Raw genomic sequence first — 16946 nt, forward strand, 5'->3', positions numbered from 1 at the left:
ATTTCGCATTAGTGTAAATGAAAAGTCATTAGCTGTTGGGTGGTCAAATAATATAACAGTCAGGCCCCACTCTTGCCCTGAGGCCCTACCCCTGCTCATCCTCTTCCCTGCAAGGCTCCACTGCACACATCAGCGGGAAGAGGGAAAGGAGGAGTGAGCTAGTGGTGGGAGCGATGGGGCAGACAGGAGCACGCATTGGGCAGGGCCTCAGGGAGAAGAGGCTTCTGAATCTTCAGCAGGGCATTAACATTGGGCCTTTTACCTTTCCTAGGCACTGAATAATATTCATATGAGGACTATGCATGCACTAACAAGGTGAAATCTCGCTGGTTGCTGTGTTTAAAGTTTCTTTGTGTATACGTCAGTGTGAAATACTTAATTCTTTTGTCGTGCCTCTTTGGGCGTGCCAGTAGATCAATTTGTCTTTAGGAATGTAATCTATATTTACTTTGCAGCAGGTACTGCAGCTCTTAACTCCGCTTTTAGCTGATTCAGCTCCTATTCAGTCTACTTTGACCTCAGAAATATTCCCTGCTAACTGTCCTCCTCTTCACTCCAATTTGTACTGCCTAAACACTTACTGCAGAGTGTCCCTCTGGTCATTTTGAAAGGTGTTTCATCACACTACAATAAACGTGAAATACTGATCCACTCCAAATGGCAAAAAAAAACAAAAACAAAAAAAACCCCAGCAGCAGCTGTATAGTGACATGGGACCGGACAGGGGCATTTATTACACTACTTTCATACCATTGTCTATCTTTGGCAAAGGAAGATTGTAAGGGTCCCTGGTGGTCCAAGACAATCGATACTACACGGGAGTTAAATTAGACCTCAAGTCAAGCACACATCCACCTTGGCTGCGATACCTCCAACCTGAAGTCCCTGGAAAATTTACATTTTTCCACTAAGTTAACCAATAACTGAGTGAAATGAGTGAGAAAAAAGCAGCTGTCTAGCCTGTATTTTGCATTCTTTTCAAATAGATGTTATCTAAATAGCAGTGAAGGTTCTTAAAATGAAATATGAGCAGGATGATGTATAAATTAGCTAGTGGTTATTGTGAACATTCAACTAGAAACATTGAAAACAAAGTTACTATATGCATAATAGCATTAAAACAAGAATATTTTCAACCTCTCATTCTGAGGGCAAGTGCGTTTTTTTTTCTCTTTTTGTCTTTATTCACACAATACACACACACACACATTTCCTGTTAACATTAAAGAAGATAACACATGCTTCAATATGGAAAATGCACCCTCATTTTGGATTTTCAGATAACTAAATCAGCTCTTGGAATGGCTGACTGGTCTAGTAGCTTCATACTCCTCACTACTAAAAGTATTCATGACTGTAAGTACATGGGGATAGTAGGTTTAACCATACAGGATGGGAGTTAGCACTTCAACTAACTGATAGAAGAGCCGTGTTGAAAGTAGTGCTGCCACTCTCCTAGTCTGATCCAGGACCTTGGTGGATGAGGCCAGTGGAAATGTGAAACTCGTGGAAAGAACCAGTTCCTCACTCAAGAGATAAACGGAAAATTTGTTATCCTACAGCCTAGCTTCTCTAATTATTGCTCTGAACACATTAAATCGCAATTGTTAGCATCCAAATGCAGAATATATGCATGCCTTTACTAACAGTGTATGAATTTAGCTAGAAATTCACTGGAAAAGAAATAAAAGGCAGTTATTTAGCCCAGGATTTTGTGAAAATGAACTAGATAGTTAGTACTAATATGTTGTTTTACTAATCAAGTTAAAAAGAAAGTTGTTGTGCTCCGTGGGAGTAAAGGCACAGTAGATATATTTAATCTGTACATACGTTATCATTCTATTATTTTAATGATTACTATCATGTGAACTGTAGTATACGTGCTGTGGCAGATATGTAATTTCCTGTAATATCCTTGAAAAACCTTATTGAATTAAACTTAAATATCATTGGTGTGCATTGTATTAATGCAAAGGTCATATATTATTGTGGGCCAGAATTTATGTAACCTCTCTAGGAGGGAGATGGGATGTGAACCCTGGGAAGTGTTATGAACTTCAAAGAGCTGTACTTTTGGGATAAACAAGTAAAGTGGTTTGCCTGGGGAATCTCTAGGGGAAGGTGAATGAAATTCCCTATCTCCAGTTATGTCAAAAAAACCCAGCATTTGAGATCTGTTAGTTAACCAGCTTTTTAAGCCATTTAATGTATCCCCAAGGAGAGGACTACCGCCTGCTGATTACCTGTTCCCAGAGGTCTCCAGAGTCTCCAGATGAAAGGCCCAACCCACATAAAGAAAAGACTGGACTATTCATGGGGCTGCGAGGTCTGAGCGAAGGCTGTTATGAATTTGTAATCACAGAAAAAAATGCTTTGTGAGATTTGAAAGACTAACTCCTGCCAGAGCCTTTGTTGGAGTTGGGGGTGATCTCTGGTAAGCTTATTTGCATGTGTATAGATTCTTCTGTTGTTTTAAATATGTCTTCTCTGTAATGCTTTCACCTTAAGAGTAAATGTGCTTGCTTAGAAAGAGCTGTGTGGTAACTTGTGACTGTTGGCAATTATAGCTGTTCATAGCCATTGTTTCTCAAACTGGGGTCACCACTTGTGTAGGGAAAGCCCTTGGCGGGCCGGGCTGGTTTGTTTACCTGCCCCGTACACAGGTTCAGCCGATCACGGCTCCCACTGGCCATGGTTCACCACTGCAGGCCAATGGGAGCTGCCGGAAGCGGTGGCCAATACGTCTCTTGGCCCGCGCCGCTTCCAGCAGCTCCTATTGGCCCGGAGCAGCGAACCGCAGCCAGTGGGAGCCGCGATCGGCTGGACCTGTGGACGGGGCAGGTAAACAAACCGGCCCGACCCACCAGGGGCTTTCCCTACACAAGAGGCGACCCCAGTTTGAGAAACAATGTTCTAAGCAAAGGGCAGATGCTGGCCTTTTTAAGCAGTCTAAGTTGTAGTCTAGGTTGCTGCACATTGCAGAAAGGGAACAGTGCAGCCTGTAAGAGGGAGAGAGAGAGACGTAGATCTCTGCCCAGGCTAGGTGAGGGCTGAGAAGCTGAGAGCCTAGAGGGGATGCCCATGGTGGTCAGTGCCAGGGTAAGACAGGTGCAGTTGCCTTGAACTGGGACATGTGCAATTTGACATTATATGTGTTTGTTTGCACCATTTTCCATGTTTAATGAACAGATCTGTATCTTTCAAATGAATGTGCAGGTTGGTTTATTTCTAAAAGAAACAAAATGTTAAGTGAACTATTTCCAACTGATTTGTTGGTGGAGAAAATTATTTTGAAATATGAAGCAGGTAAACCTTAACATGCCAGCTGTCTCCCTCATGTAAGCAATTTAAATTCAATTTGTGGCAGAAAATATAGGCATTTCAGAATCAATAGGCTGCATTCAGCAGAGCTGACAGGCTACACCTGATACACAGCCAACCTGGCTGGGGACCAATTACTCATACCTGAGGGACTTTCCCTAGCTTTTATCACAAGGTAAAATCTCCTAGGATTACAGGTACTTAAAACTAATTAGGTCTGCTCTATTACCTGCCATTTGCATGCCCTCTGTTTCCACAACAACCAGTTTACTTTCTTATTTCAATGAGATAATTGTGGTGGCACAATCCACTAAGGTAAAATGATAGCTTTGCACACACATGGCTGTCTTTATCTTTTAGGAAAAGCACAAGAGTGGTGATGAGATAATAGCTGGAGGCAGAGTTACAAGTTTGCTGTATTTACTTTCAGTGGCTTTGTCAGATGTCTGCCATCAAAGAATATAATTATATGATTAGAACAAGAGACTGTAAACAAATAGCACTGTGCTCCTCCCCAGACATGTGAAGTGAAGCATGTATATCCCTGAAACTCCTGTAAGAATCCTATACCTTGCTGTCATGTAGAGGCAGGCCTGGAACAAGCAATGTGAACGCGCATCAGTCCTTACTTCCTCCACTTTTCAGCTGGCTTCCAAACATTAATAACTTCTAAGACTGTTGACAAAAAAAATCCATACACTTGCATTTAAACAAAGTTCGGAATAAAATTTAATCATTCTTCAGATTTATAATATATATATATTATAAAATTAAAGAGCTGAGGACAATAAGAAGGAGGGTTTTAAAAGTATATTAGGAAGAGAAGGAATCTTAACAATGTTATTGGTGCATTACTAGATGCAAATGATAGAATTATCAACAATGCAAAGCAGGGAGATGTGTTCAGTAAATATTTCTGCTCCATATTGGATGAAAAAGACAATGTACTTATGTCATATGATGATGAACACCCTACCCTTTCCATTCCACTAGTATCTCAGGAGGATGTTAAACAGTAGCTACTAAAGTTAGACTTTTTAAATATCAGCAGGTCCAGATAACTTGAATCCAAGAGTTTTAAAAAGGCTGGCAGAGGAGTTTACTGGACCATTATTGTGGATTTTCATTACATCTTGGAACACTGGGGAAGTTCCAGAAGACTGGAAGGAGAAAGCTGATGTTGTGCCAATATTTTGAAAGGGTAAAGGGGATGACCTCGGTAATTATCAGCCTGTCAGTCTGACATTGATCCCAGGCAAGATAATGGAGCATCTGATATAGGACTCAAGTAATAAAGAATAAAATGAGGATACTATAATTAATGCCAATCAACATGTGTTGATGGAAATAGATCCTGTCAAACAAACATCTTTTTTGTATGTGACTACAGATTTTGTTGATAGAGGTAATAGCACTGGTGTAATACACTAGACTTTTGTAAGGCATTTGCCTTGGTACCCAATTACATTTTGGATAAAAAACTAGAACATTATAAAATCAACGTCACACATTAAATGGATTAAAAGCTGGCTAACAGATAGGTCTCAAAATGTAGTTGTAAATGGAGTATCATCACTGAGCAGGTGTGGTTTTTAGAGGGGTCCAGCAGTGATCTGTTCTTGGACCCACATTTTTATCAATGACCTGGAAGAAAATAAAACCATCACTTATAAAGTTTGCAGATGACACAAAAAATGGTGGAATGGTAAATAATGAAGAGGAGGATAGATCAGTGATGCAGAGCAATCTGGGTCACTTGGTAAAAGCGAACAATATGCATGTTAATACAGCTAAATGAATATATACATCTAGGAGAAAGCATGTGGGTCTCTAACTTCGGAAGCAGTGATTGTGAAAAGGATTTGGGAGCCATGTGGGATAATCAGCTGAAAATGAGTTCCCACTGTGACTCTGGTTAAAAGGGGTAATGCAATCCTTGGATGCATAAACAGGGGAATCTCAGGTAGAAGCATTGAGGCTATTTTATCTCTGTATTGGGCACTGGTGCATCCACTGCTGGAATAGTTTGTCCAGTTCTGGTGTCCACAATTCAAGAAGCATGTTGATAAATTAGAGTGGCTTCATTCAGAGAAGAGTCAAAAGACTGATTAAAGGATTAGAAAAGCTGCCTTATAGTGATAGACTCAAGGAGCTCTAGCTCTTTATTTTAAGAAAGAGATTAAGGTTGATTAGAGTCTTTAGGGGCCTACATAAAGCACTGAGCCCTGGTGCTGCTGTGGGGCTGAAGCCAGGAGCCGCAGTGCCACAGACTGAAGCTAGGAGCTGTGGGGCTGAAACCCAGAGCTCGAGTGTCCCTGCAGGGCTAAAACTGTGTGGAATCCACGAGACCCAGTGACACCGTGGGGCTAAAGCAGGGAGTCGCTGTTCTGAAGTTAGCCAGGGGCTCAAGCCCTTTGCCCTGCTGGCTTATTCCCCACAGCGGGGCTGAAGCTCAAGCCCCAGCTTCCTACCCGGAAGGTGGGGGCTCAGACTTCTGGGTCAGCCCCTGGGGTGGGGGTCACTCAGCCCATAGGTCAGCCTCAGGGGCGGCTCCAGGCCCCAGCACGCCAAGCACGTGCTTGGGGCGGCATGCCGTGGGGGGCGCTCTGCCAGCCGCTGGGAGGGCGGCAGGCAGGCAGCCTTCGGCGGCGTGCCTGCGGGAGGTCCACCGGAGCTGCGGGACCAGCGGACCCTCCGCAGGCACGCCTGCGGGAGGTCCACCGGAGCTGCGGGACCAGCGGACCCTCCGCAGGCACGCCTGTGGGAGGTCCACTGGAGCCGCGGGACCGGCGACCAGCAGAGCGCCCCCTGCAGCATGCCGCCATGCTTGGGGCGGCGAAATATCTAGAGCCGCCCCGGTCAGCCTTAACGCCTTCTGGCCCAGCTCTGGTTCTGCACCCCAAGACTTTGCATGTGAAGGCTCACTCCTTGGTTTCTGCCATTGACCCGGTGAATCTGATGCCAGCCTTGCAAGTTAGCTAGCTCCCTTTACTGATTGGAAAGAAGCTATTTCAACAGGAGCAGGACAAGTTACACAACACGGGGAAATTTTATAAGAGTAAACAAATATCAGATCTGGATAAATTTTTAATTCGACCATCAGCTTCAAAACAACAAAATCCCCAGGGCGACGATACCAAACTTCCTTCAACAAGTTCAACCACCATAATGGCTGAAGAACATCAAGGAGGTGATCTGAGTAAGAAACATAAAGCCGCTATTAACCTCACAAAATATAGGAAATCCGAAGACAGCTATTTGAATTTCAGTTTTATTTGTTCCGGAAGTGGAGCTATACCTCAACTGCAGTGTGTAATTTATGTACAAGTACTCTCCATTGAATGTTTGACACCCTCCAAATTACAGAGGCATTTAATTACAGAACATGACATCTATAAGGATAAGCACCATTCATTTTTTGAGCAAAAGGCCGAGGAACTGCTTGGTACTAAAGCAGTAATGAAATCCACAACTACTGCAGATAAAAAGCTTTTAAGGTCATCCTACACAGCAGCGCAGAAAATTGCTAAAACACAAAAAAAATCACACACGATTGCCGAGATTTTGATAATGCCATGTGTTATTGAAATAACAAAGGAAGTGTTTGAGAGGAGAAGGCCAAGGTACTGAAAAAATTACCGTCAAATGACACTGTCAAACGACGGATCATTTCTCTGTCAGAAGGCATAGTTTCTCAGTGTATTGATCAGCTGTATGACGATTTTGCTATACAACTAGATGAATCCACAGACATTTCAAAAATGTCCCATTTACTTGCCTATGTGTGGTATATGTGGAATAAGGAAATAAAGGAAGACTTTTTGTTTTGCAAAGAGCTCAAGAGAACAACAAAGTCAAATGACATTTACAAACTGTTAGATGATTTTATGATTTCAACAGAAATCAGCTAGACTAATTGCATCGGGGTCTGTACTGATGGAACCACAGCAATGACCGGAAAGTATTCTGGTGTTGTGCAAAAAATAAAAGCCATTGCACCTTGCACTATTTGGACACAGTGTTTTTTACACCGAGGAACGCCTGCTGCAAAAGATATTGAATTAGATCTTCACAGTCATCTGACTACAGCAGTTACAGTTGTTAATTTTATTAAATCCAAAGCAACAAATGCCAGGTATTTTGCTCCATTTTGTGAGGAGGTGGGTACAGAGCACCAGAGGTGCCAACTTCCCCTCTGCCCAGTGGGTGCTCAGCCTCGTCCCCGGGGCCCCGCCCCTGCACTGCCCTTGCCCCACCCCATTCCACCACTTCCCCAAAATCCATGTCCCACCCTGCCTTTTCTCACACAAGCAGGGTGGGAGAGCTCAATGGTTTGAGCATTGGCCTGCTAAACCCAGGGCTGTAAATTCAATTCTTGATGGGGGCATTTAGGGAACTGGGGTAAAAATCTGTCTGGGGATTGGTCCTGCTTTGAGCAGGGGGTTGGACTAGATGACCTCCTGAGGTCACTTCCAACCCTGGTATTCTATGATTCTAAGCCTTGCCCCCTTCCCCCAAGTCCCCACCCCTGCCCTGCCTCTTCTCTGCCTCCTCCCCCGAGCGCGCCACATCCCCGGTCCTCCCCCCCCCTTCTGGAAAGTCCTAAGCACCACCAAACAGCTGTTAGGCAGCAGGAGCAGGGATGTGGTTTGCTCAGGGGGAGAAGGAGGCGAGGAGGGGGAAGCTTGGCTGACAGGGGGTGCAGAGCACCCACTAATTTTTCCCCGAGGGTGCTACAGCCCCAGAGCACCCACAGAGTCGGCGCCTATGCAAAGCATGATTCCTTGTTCATGCATACAGAGGTGAGATGGGTCTCTCCAGGCAGAATGCTTGCCCGTATATTTAATCTCAAGGAAGAGTTATGTACTTTCTTAGTTGATAAGAAAATGGAATTTGCCAAAGTGCTGAAAGATGATGTGTGGCTGGCAAACCTGAATAAAACTAGGCAAGGTGGGAACACTAATTTTATTGCACAGCAGGAAAGAATTGAGGCACTCAAAAGAAAACAACTCTGGAAAGTTCGTGTCTGTGGGGGCACTACTGATATGTTTGAGCTCTTACATTCTTTCAGGAACAAAAAATTGACTTTGATGTAATTAAACCTCAGCTAGCAGCACTTCTGTCTGGTCTGCTTAACACATTTAATGTTTATTTTCCCGAACTCACAACAGAACAAGCTGTTACACACATGTGGACTACAAACCCCTTTAGCAAGAACATTGACGCTAAACTACTACCCTATGTTCCATCAAAATTGTTAGAAGCGCTCATTGGTATTTCATCAGCCAGCTCCCTTGGAACCAGGTTCAAAGAAATGCCGCTGGAGACATTTTGGTGTGGGTGTGCCGATAAATACATTGCTGTGTCTTCTGCGGGGCTGAAAGTTTTGATCCCCTTTGTACCACCTACTTATGCGAAGCTGGATTTTCAGCCATGACAGTAATGAAAACAGACTACCAAACCAGAATGAACATTGACCATGACATGTGCATGTGCTTTTTAAAGATACCCCCTTGTCTTGTTGATCAGAACCAATAACAAGTTTCACACTGAGTAAATAAAAAAAAATCAGTTTATTTTTGTGCCTGTATTGGTCTTTTTTAACTATAACAGGGATCGGCAACCTTTGTCACGCGGCCTGCCAGGGTAAGTACCCTGGTGGGCCGGGCTGGTTTGTTTACCTGCCGTGTCCACAGGTTCGGCCGATTGCGGCTCCCGCTGGCCGCAGTTCACCGCTCCAGGCCAATGGGAGTGGCAGGAAGCAGTGGCTAGCGCATCCCTTGGTCCCCATTGGCTTGGGACAGTGAACTACGGCCAGTGGGAGTCACGATCGGCCGAACCTGGCGGGCCATGTGCCAAAGGTTGCTGATCCCTGAACTATAACAGTCCATTTAATACAGCTTTTAATCTACAGGATATGCAGAAAAATCGTTGTTGTGGCCCAGGTGGGCCTTAGAGTTTTTGTTGCATTTTCAGGGAGGGGCTCAGAAAGAAAAACATTGAGACCTGCTCTAATCCCAAGGCAGCTGCTTGCCTGATCCTACCACCATATAACCCATCTTAGTGATTCAGCTTTATCAGAATGTTGGGTAGGTTGGGGACTCACTGGCAACCACTCAGCAATGCTGCTGTTGTCTGCATCATCTCTCACAGTGAAGTCTCCGCAGGAGGGAAGCCAAGACCATTTACTTGCATGAGCAAAGCCCTGGTGACGGACTTGATGGCAAGCTTGAATGTGAGATACAATCTGTACTGGGGAGTTCTGGAAGAGTGTGGAATAATATCTCAGAGGTTATGTATGAAAATGTATGCCACTGAGACTAAAGCTCAACTGTACAGAACAATGGTGCACCCTGCTGTATGGTGCAAAAGCATGGGTGATAAAGATACAGGAGATTCAACACTTAACGGTGTTCAAGATGAGATGTCTTCAAGAAATAAAAGGGAGCGATTTCAAAATGAAGGCATTAGAATGGAAGTCAAAGTCCATGACATGCCTGACAAAATCCAGAAAGCACTATTTCATTGGTTTGTACATATACAGAAGATGAAAAAGAGGAACTGGTGAAGATAATATATCAGAAATTGGTATTAAAAATACCCCAAAGAAAAACTTGCATTAACAAAGATGGTAAGCAAGTGGATTTTAGTGCTGCCTCAAACAAACAGTGGTATATACTTGTATAACAGCTCAACTAGAGACAATGGAAAGAAAAAAAGACCAGAGTTCAAAGCTGCTTAGAAATAACCCTGTCAGCTCCTATGCTCCACAATCCAAGTTCATGTACAGTCATGGTGACGCCCCAAATGCCACTAAAGGAATCGTGGGTAGGTAGCCTATGCAAATGACGCTCTCTATGACTGCACTTTTCATTAACAGAGGCAGTAGAGAGCTCTACCCTCTGGAGCTTCTGGCCATAGGGCTTACATTAGTTATGATTTAAGGCTGTGTATAGCCCTTCATTAAACAAACCTTCCTATTCAGCAAAGTGCATGCTTAAATGCCATTGACTTTAATGAGATTAAGAGCATTTGTAGGTGATTTTCTATATTTAAGCACATGCTTAGGTGATTTGCTATATATTTAAGCACAGGCTTAGGTGACTTTCTGAATCGGGATGATAGGGGAGTGAAAAGTGCCTAGTTGCTTCAATGCATTTAAGGGGCGACAGCCATCAAAGCTGGTTACAGATTGCAAGGGGGTGGGGGGAGGTAGACTATAGCTCCAAGGTGGCATCACGGCACCTATTGTCCTTATTAGGAGGGCTGTTGGTCAATCCTAGAATTTCTGAGAAGTACTGGGATTGGCTGGTGGACAGCAGATCCCATCCATAAATATAACAGTGGGAAGCAACAAGCATCTTCTGTTCATTTCCACCCGTGCTGACGGGAAAATAGAGCCAGATTTTGGCCATTCCTGGACTCCCCCTATGCTGCAGATATGCCCCAAGTCTACTTGGGGCAGCTTTATGGATTTTTTATGCTGGTTGAGCAGTGTAAAGAGGCCAGGATACAACTCAGAATCAAGGACCCTATTTCTACCTTGAAACTAGTAGTACCAAGACACAAATAAACCAGACTTCAGTTTTGTTTTTCATGAGATTCACATCAACTCCATGGCTTGAGTCACTCCTTAAACAATCTTGGAAAGAATGTGTCATATTTGTGAAGAAGAAAAAAAACCTGGCCCTATGACAGAGGTAAGAGCACAAAAAGCATTAAAAGCCACATATAAGACCCATAAAGCTGGTTTTAGAAAAAAAAATCAACAAACAAAATCTGTTGTAGATTATGGGGATCTTTCAATAAATGATGTTAGCATCCAAGGGGAAATTGTAATTTAGTAGTTATAAGCACAAAGGAGGTGCAGAAACAAGGGGGAAAATGTAGTTAAAGGCAGGATGCAATATTTAAACATGGTTTTGACCTTTGTACACTCTCAGAAGAAAACAGATAAAAGCTATGGAAAATTTGAACTCACGTTGTTGTAAACAGGTTCAGTGTAATCCTGAACACTGCCTCAGAGTTTCAGTTTATGCCTTCCAAATAAAATAAAAATGCAGTGTGAGGATATAACTAATTATTATTAATTATTAAGTATTATTATTATTATTATTCCAATCTGTAATTATTAATTTCAAAATATGCAATGGCAACACAGCTAAGATTCTAGGGAAGGGTGAATAGAATGTGGTAGAGAATGGGATTAAAAAGAACAGCCTACAATTTTAAAAGATGTGTTCCACCACTGTAACAGCAATTTCAGCCTCGGAAAGCATGTACATACTATTAGCATCCTATAATCATTACATGAACCTATAGATGTACTTACAGCCCACAAATCATTGTAGAATCTAGGTGCTCATATTGCCTGAGACGAAAACATGCTTTAGTAAATTGGAAATTGACTGTGGTCAGGATAATGTATTTTTACTTTTTTTTAATAGATTACTTGACTCTACAGCATACTTTAATAGGAGACATGACCCCTGAATGAAATGATACACATATTAATATATATAGTCCCTGTGTGTGTGTGTGTGTGTGTTCATAAGTGTATATGTAGCCACACATGCATCCCCCCCAGAAACAACTACATTAAAAACATGAAGGTTTTACTTAAGCACTCAAAATTTAAGAAATGCCCAGAATTAAGGTTGTCTCTTGCACATATGCACTATGATAGTCTCTAATGACATAGCCACTTACTACTTTTTCCATAGGGTCTCTGCCTCCTTCAGTGCCTAGGATGGATGATGCTCACTAAATGAGTAGTTCTTCAATATTTCTTAGGATCGTCATCATTCAATGTGTAGTCCTACGCCTTACTTACTGCACACCACCCAAACCCTGCACTGATTACATTAACAATTAATAATTTCCTCAATAATCTGGCTATGGTCCATTCACAAAAATGCTTCTCCAAAAATAATGAATTTACCTTCCCAACACATCTGTGAGATGAGGTGGTATTACCCCCATTTTACAGATGGGAAATAGAGGCACAGAGGCCTGGATCCACAAAGGGACTTGGGCGTTGTAATGCTGAGCATTGTGATGTCTAACTTTTAGGTGGCTAGAAAATCACAGGAACAACAAGGTGATCTATAAAGCCGGAGTTATGCTCTTAGGTTCTTATTGGTTGCCTTAGAATCAAAAGGCCAGCAAGCTAAGAGAGGCGCCCCCTATGCTAGCCAATGGGAGATGCTGACAAGAAGAGTATCCACTCAGGTGGAAACAGGCACCTATTTCTGCTAGAGGCCCACGGATGGGAACCCCTCTTCTGGAAACAGGGAACTAAGGTGCCTAAGTTGTTTCTTGTAGAAATGAGTTAGGCTCCTGCTTTGCTTTATACAAAATCACTACAGGAGGAAGAGGTGGTGCCACTCACCTTTTGACTTTGAGCCCCGTGGTTAGACCCCTTACCTGAGATGCAGGAGACCCACTTTCTATTTTTTTACACACACATGGTAGAGAAAAGATCTGAATAGGGAATCTCCTACCTCTCAGAAAAGCACGCTAACCACTGAGCTATGGGGTACTAGCAGGTAGAAGGTGTTCCATCACACTCTTTTGTTGCAGTTGTTCCACTGTGAATAAACACTTAAATAGTCACTGAGCCAGAAAGAGATAAAGGTGGTTAGGGCACAGGGTCCAGTCCCACAATGCCACTCACTCTTTAATTACATGTACACAGTGGAGCAGCTTTAACAGGAGAAAATAAGGATATCCCCACTTCAGAAATATCCCATAGCTCAGTAGTTAGCACACTTGCATGAGAGATGTCGGAGACTCCTTTCTCCAGTCAGTCTGGGGTAGGGGGGGGTTTCAACATGAGTGTCCCAAATTGCAGGCAAGTGTTCTTGAGCAAGCCTCTGAGAACACCTACTGGATCGGGCCCCACACATAAGATTGGTGGGGAAATGCCTAGCTTCCCCTGGCTTGTGGATTACTCTGGGGCTTAGGTGGGTGCTAAGTATTTGGATTCCTGCCGGAGGCAGAAACTTAGGTGCTGAGGGAACTTTTACCCTTAAAACTTAGGCAGTGAGTGAGTTTAGCTAACTATGGTGGGAGTTTTGTGGGTTGCAGTAGAGCCTAAAACTTGGACCTATGTGCCCCAACCACAGACTTAGATGCTTACATCTGGGGTTTAGGCACCTATGTACCTCTGTGGATTGGTTCGAGAGAGCTGAAGGTTGAAATGTGGATGCCCTAGTTGAGCCACTTATGGCTTGATTCTTCAGCATATTTAGCATTCAAAGAACAGCTTTAATTGACTCCTGTAGCAGTTGTGAGGGCTCAGCACTGCTACAAATCGTCCTAGGTGTCTCAGGTTGGGAATTTAGAAAACAAGGAACACATAGTTAGTGGCCTCCTGTGAAAACTGTGGTTTAAATGTCTTTCTTAGCACCACTTAGGAATTCTGTGGCAGAGAGAGGACTAGAATCCAAATCTCCAGAGTTGCAGTCAATGTTCTTTTAACAGTTTTTTTTTACATAATTTCCTATGTTTTTAAAAATCAAATTGAAATTCCATCACAGGGAACCATATTGAGCTGCACATTGAGCATCAGCAGGGTTGGAACTTTTAGGTCCATAGCACAGACCTCTGCCACTTCAGCTGATAGAGTTGTGGGTAGCAATAGTACTACATCAGGGGTTGGCAACCTTTCAGAAGTGGTGTGCCCGAGTCTTCATTTATTCCCTCTAATTTAAGTTTTTGCGTGCCGGTAATACATTTTAACGTTTTTAGAAGGTCTCTTTCTTTAAGTCTGTAATATATAACTAAACTATTGTTGTATGTAAAGTAAATAAGGTTTTTAAAATGTTTAAGAAGCTTCATTTAAAATTAACTTAATAATGCAAAGCCCCCACAGACTGGTGGCCAGGATCCGAGCAGTGTGAGTGTCACTGAATATCAGCTCTAGTGTCTGCTTTCCTTGCTTGTTGGCTATCTCCTCCTGGCAGTAGCTCCATCCTGGTTGCAATCGGTCTCCCCTCATTGGTAACAGAGTTTAAGTCCTTCATCCCAGCAGTGCCTGAACTGGATTACTTTGGCCTCTCTGTGGTGGGAGTATTCCTGTGTTCCAAAAATGTTAACAAGAGGTCTGAACCAGCAGAAACAGCCTTGTATAATAGATTATTAGATGTCTTCACAGATGATTCCACCTTAACATTATCTCTGTGTATGCTGGGGAGGAGATGTGGTGGTCAAACTCTCATTTGCGTTCAAATGCCTTGGGGGTCTGTTGTCAGTGAATACAGTGTCCAGAAAGCCATCACTCACAAAATGGGCCTTTGGTTTGCCAATCACTGACCTGCTTTTCGTATCAGGGCATCAACCTCCCAAAAATGTGAATAGCAGTCTACTGTAATAAAGTACTGCTTTCCATTGAAGGTATAAGTCTGCTCCCACCTTTTCTCATGGTTATCTGGGTAGATCATTCAGGAAAAGTCTCTTTCTGCTGGCGGGTATCTCACTCCCTTCTAGCAAGGAGTGGAGTTGTTTATTCATTCCTCTCAGGACCACACAAGACTAGGACACAGGTAAATGCCCAGGTGTAAGGCATTTATTTTTTACATGACATCCTTATGTAAGGAGGGGTGACAACAGCTCTTTGTCCTTGAAATACAATTCCCATCCTGCACAGTCAGCTCATCTTTAATTTGAAAATATGGTCTTCCTCCCCTCCCCCTGCCATGTTCCCCATACTGGGCTTTAGTGTCCTGGCACCCTGCTAGCACTGCGCTCTTGTGTGCCTGTAACTGAATGAGTTTTTTTCATAGCCTCTCTGATTTCCATCACCTTCGCTGCTGAAACTTGGAGATAGTGCAGCATGTCAATGGATTCAATGCCCTGACCCCCTTCCCCCAGCTCACGGATGATGGGTACATATGCTCTGCTCATGGTGTCAGCTAGCACTAGTAATCATCTGATAGTGTAGGAGGTGCATCAATACACACTGCAATCTCTTTGGAGCACTGTGACAGGGTGTACCAGCCCCATACTGGTGCAGCAAGGATTAATCCTTATCTTTGGGCCAAGGAAGCCATGCCTCCACAGTGTTACTGGGCATGCTCCAGCTGGAGACAGGGTATAGAAGGAAGCAGAACTGCTCAGTCTGGGATGAGCGCTGGCAAGGATGGAGGTGTGCTGCTGGCTCCTGTAGGTGGACCTCCTGAACTCCAGAATGTGGAGGCCGGCCAGACAGAGACAAATCCTGACTCCCAAGCTCAGGATGCTGCAGAGAGTGAAGAGACCATGAGGACCAGGAGACGGCAAACTGCAGAGAATCAGGTAGGAGGTGACCCAGGGAAACGTTGCTGGGAATTGGTTGTATAGCCAGAGACTAACTCAGCATGTTTTGGTAGGATCCCTGCCAAGCTGGTGGCTGGCAACCCCACCACTGACAGAGCCCTCAGCTGGGACCTGGCGGAGAGAGAGGGCCCGGGTCAACCTACCTTGGCCACCACCCACCCCAAGGTGATGGCCCAGCACACCAGTACTGTTGACTCTGTCCACTAGCTGCATTGCCCCAGTAGTAAGGCCAGGCTGTTGATTAAGGCCACTGGACCATGCAGCCTCGAGACCAGGGGCACCCTGCCTCCAAGGGTGACGGGATGTACCAACCCTGCAACAAGCACTAAGTAGCTGTTTTGCCGTGATTAACTTCTGGGGCATCTGTGGTATGATTGCCCTTTACTGGATGGCCATAGGTGTATTGATGGATTCACTCCACTCCAAATACCACATCCAGAAAGTCTTTTTCTATTTGGGCATATCCTTCTTCAGTCTCTGACAGGGCTATGCTGGCCTAAGTGACTGGCTGCTCCTGTAAAATTGCTACACCCAGTCCTTTCTTTGATGCATCATCTGGGAGTGTCAGTGGCTATCCTGGAATGTAGCACTTCAGGGCAAGGACTTCTGTTATCATTTGTTTCAGCATGTCAAATGCTTACTTTTGGGAACCCTGCTTTGTGCCACTTAACATCTCGTCTTGTGAGCTGACGTAGGTTTAGCTACTGCAGCCAGGTGCGGACAACACTTGGACAGAAAATGTATCATTCTATGAAGTGCTGCACCCCTTTCACACCCACTGGAGCTGGCATGTCTCTGACTGTCTTGATCTTGTTGAGAGATGCTTTCAGTCCCTTGGCTGTGAGGAGATATCCATTGAATGGTATTTCTCCACTGACATTCTTGCATGCATGAATGTTGTCATTGTTCCTTGATTCTTGCCTGTCTCAGCAGCCTGAACCTGATGTGCTCTTGGACTCAAGGAGAGAGTCAAGATGTCATTACTGCTGTCTGATGTGCCCTCCCTCTCTTGTACAAGTCTAACTGAATCTTTCTGAGACCTTCCTCTGCTGTTACATACACAGCTAAAATGGATCTTGGCTCTTCTCTGTTACCCACTCATGCTGGCTCTCACAATAAATATATCTAACCATAGACGCCAGTGCTGTGGGGTTCTGGGGCTGGAGCACCCACGGGGAAAAAATAGTGGGTGCTCTGCACCCACTGGCAGCCAAGCTCCCCCCCACACCTCACCTCCACCTCCTCCCCTGAGCTTTAAATAAACCCAAGGATTACTGATCCCCCATTGGCAAATCCAATTAGAAGTC

This window comes from Mauremys reevesii, linkage group 11 (genome assembly GCF_016161935.1).
Source record: "Mauremys reevesii isolate NIE-2019 linkage group 11, ASM1616193v1, whole genome shotgun sequence".
Lineage (NCBI taxonomy): Eukaryota > Metazoa > Chordata > Testudines > Geoemydidae > Mauremys > Mauremys reevesii.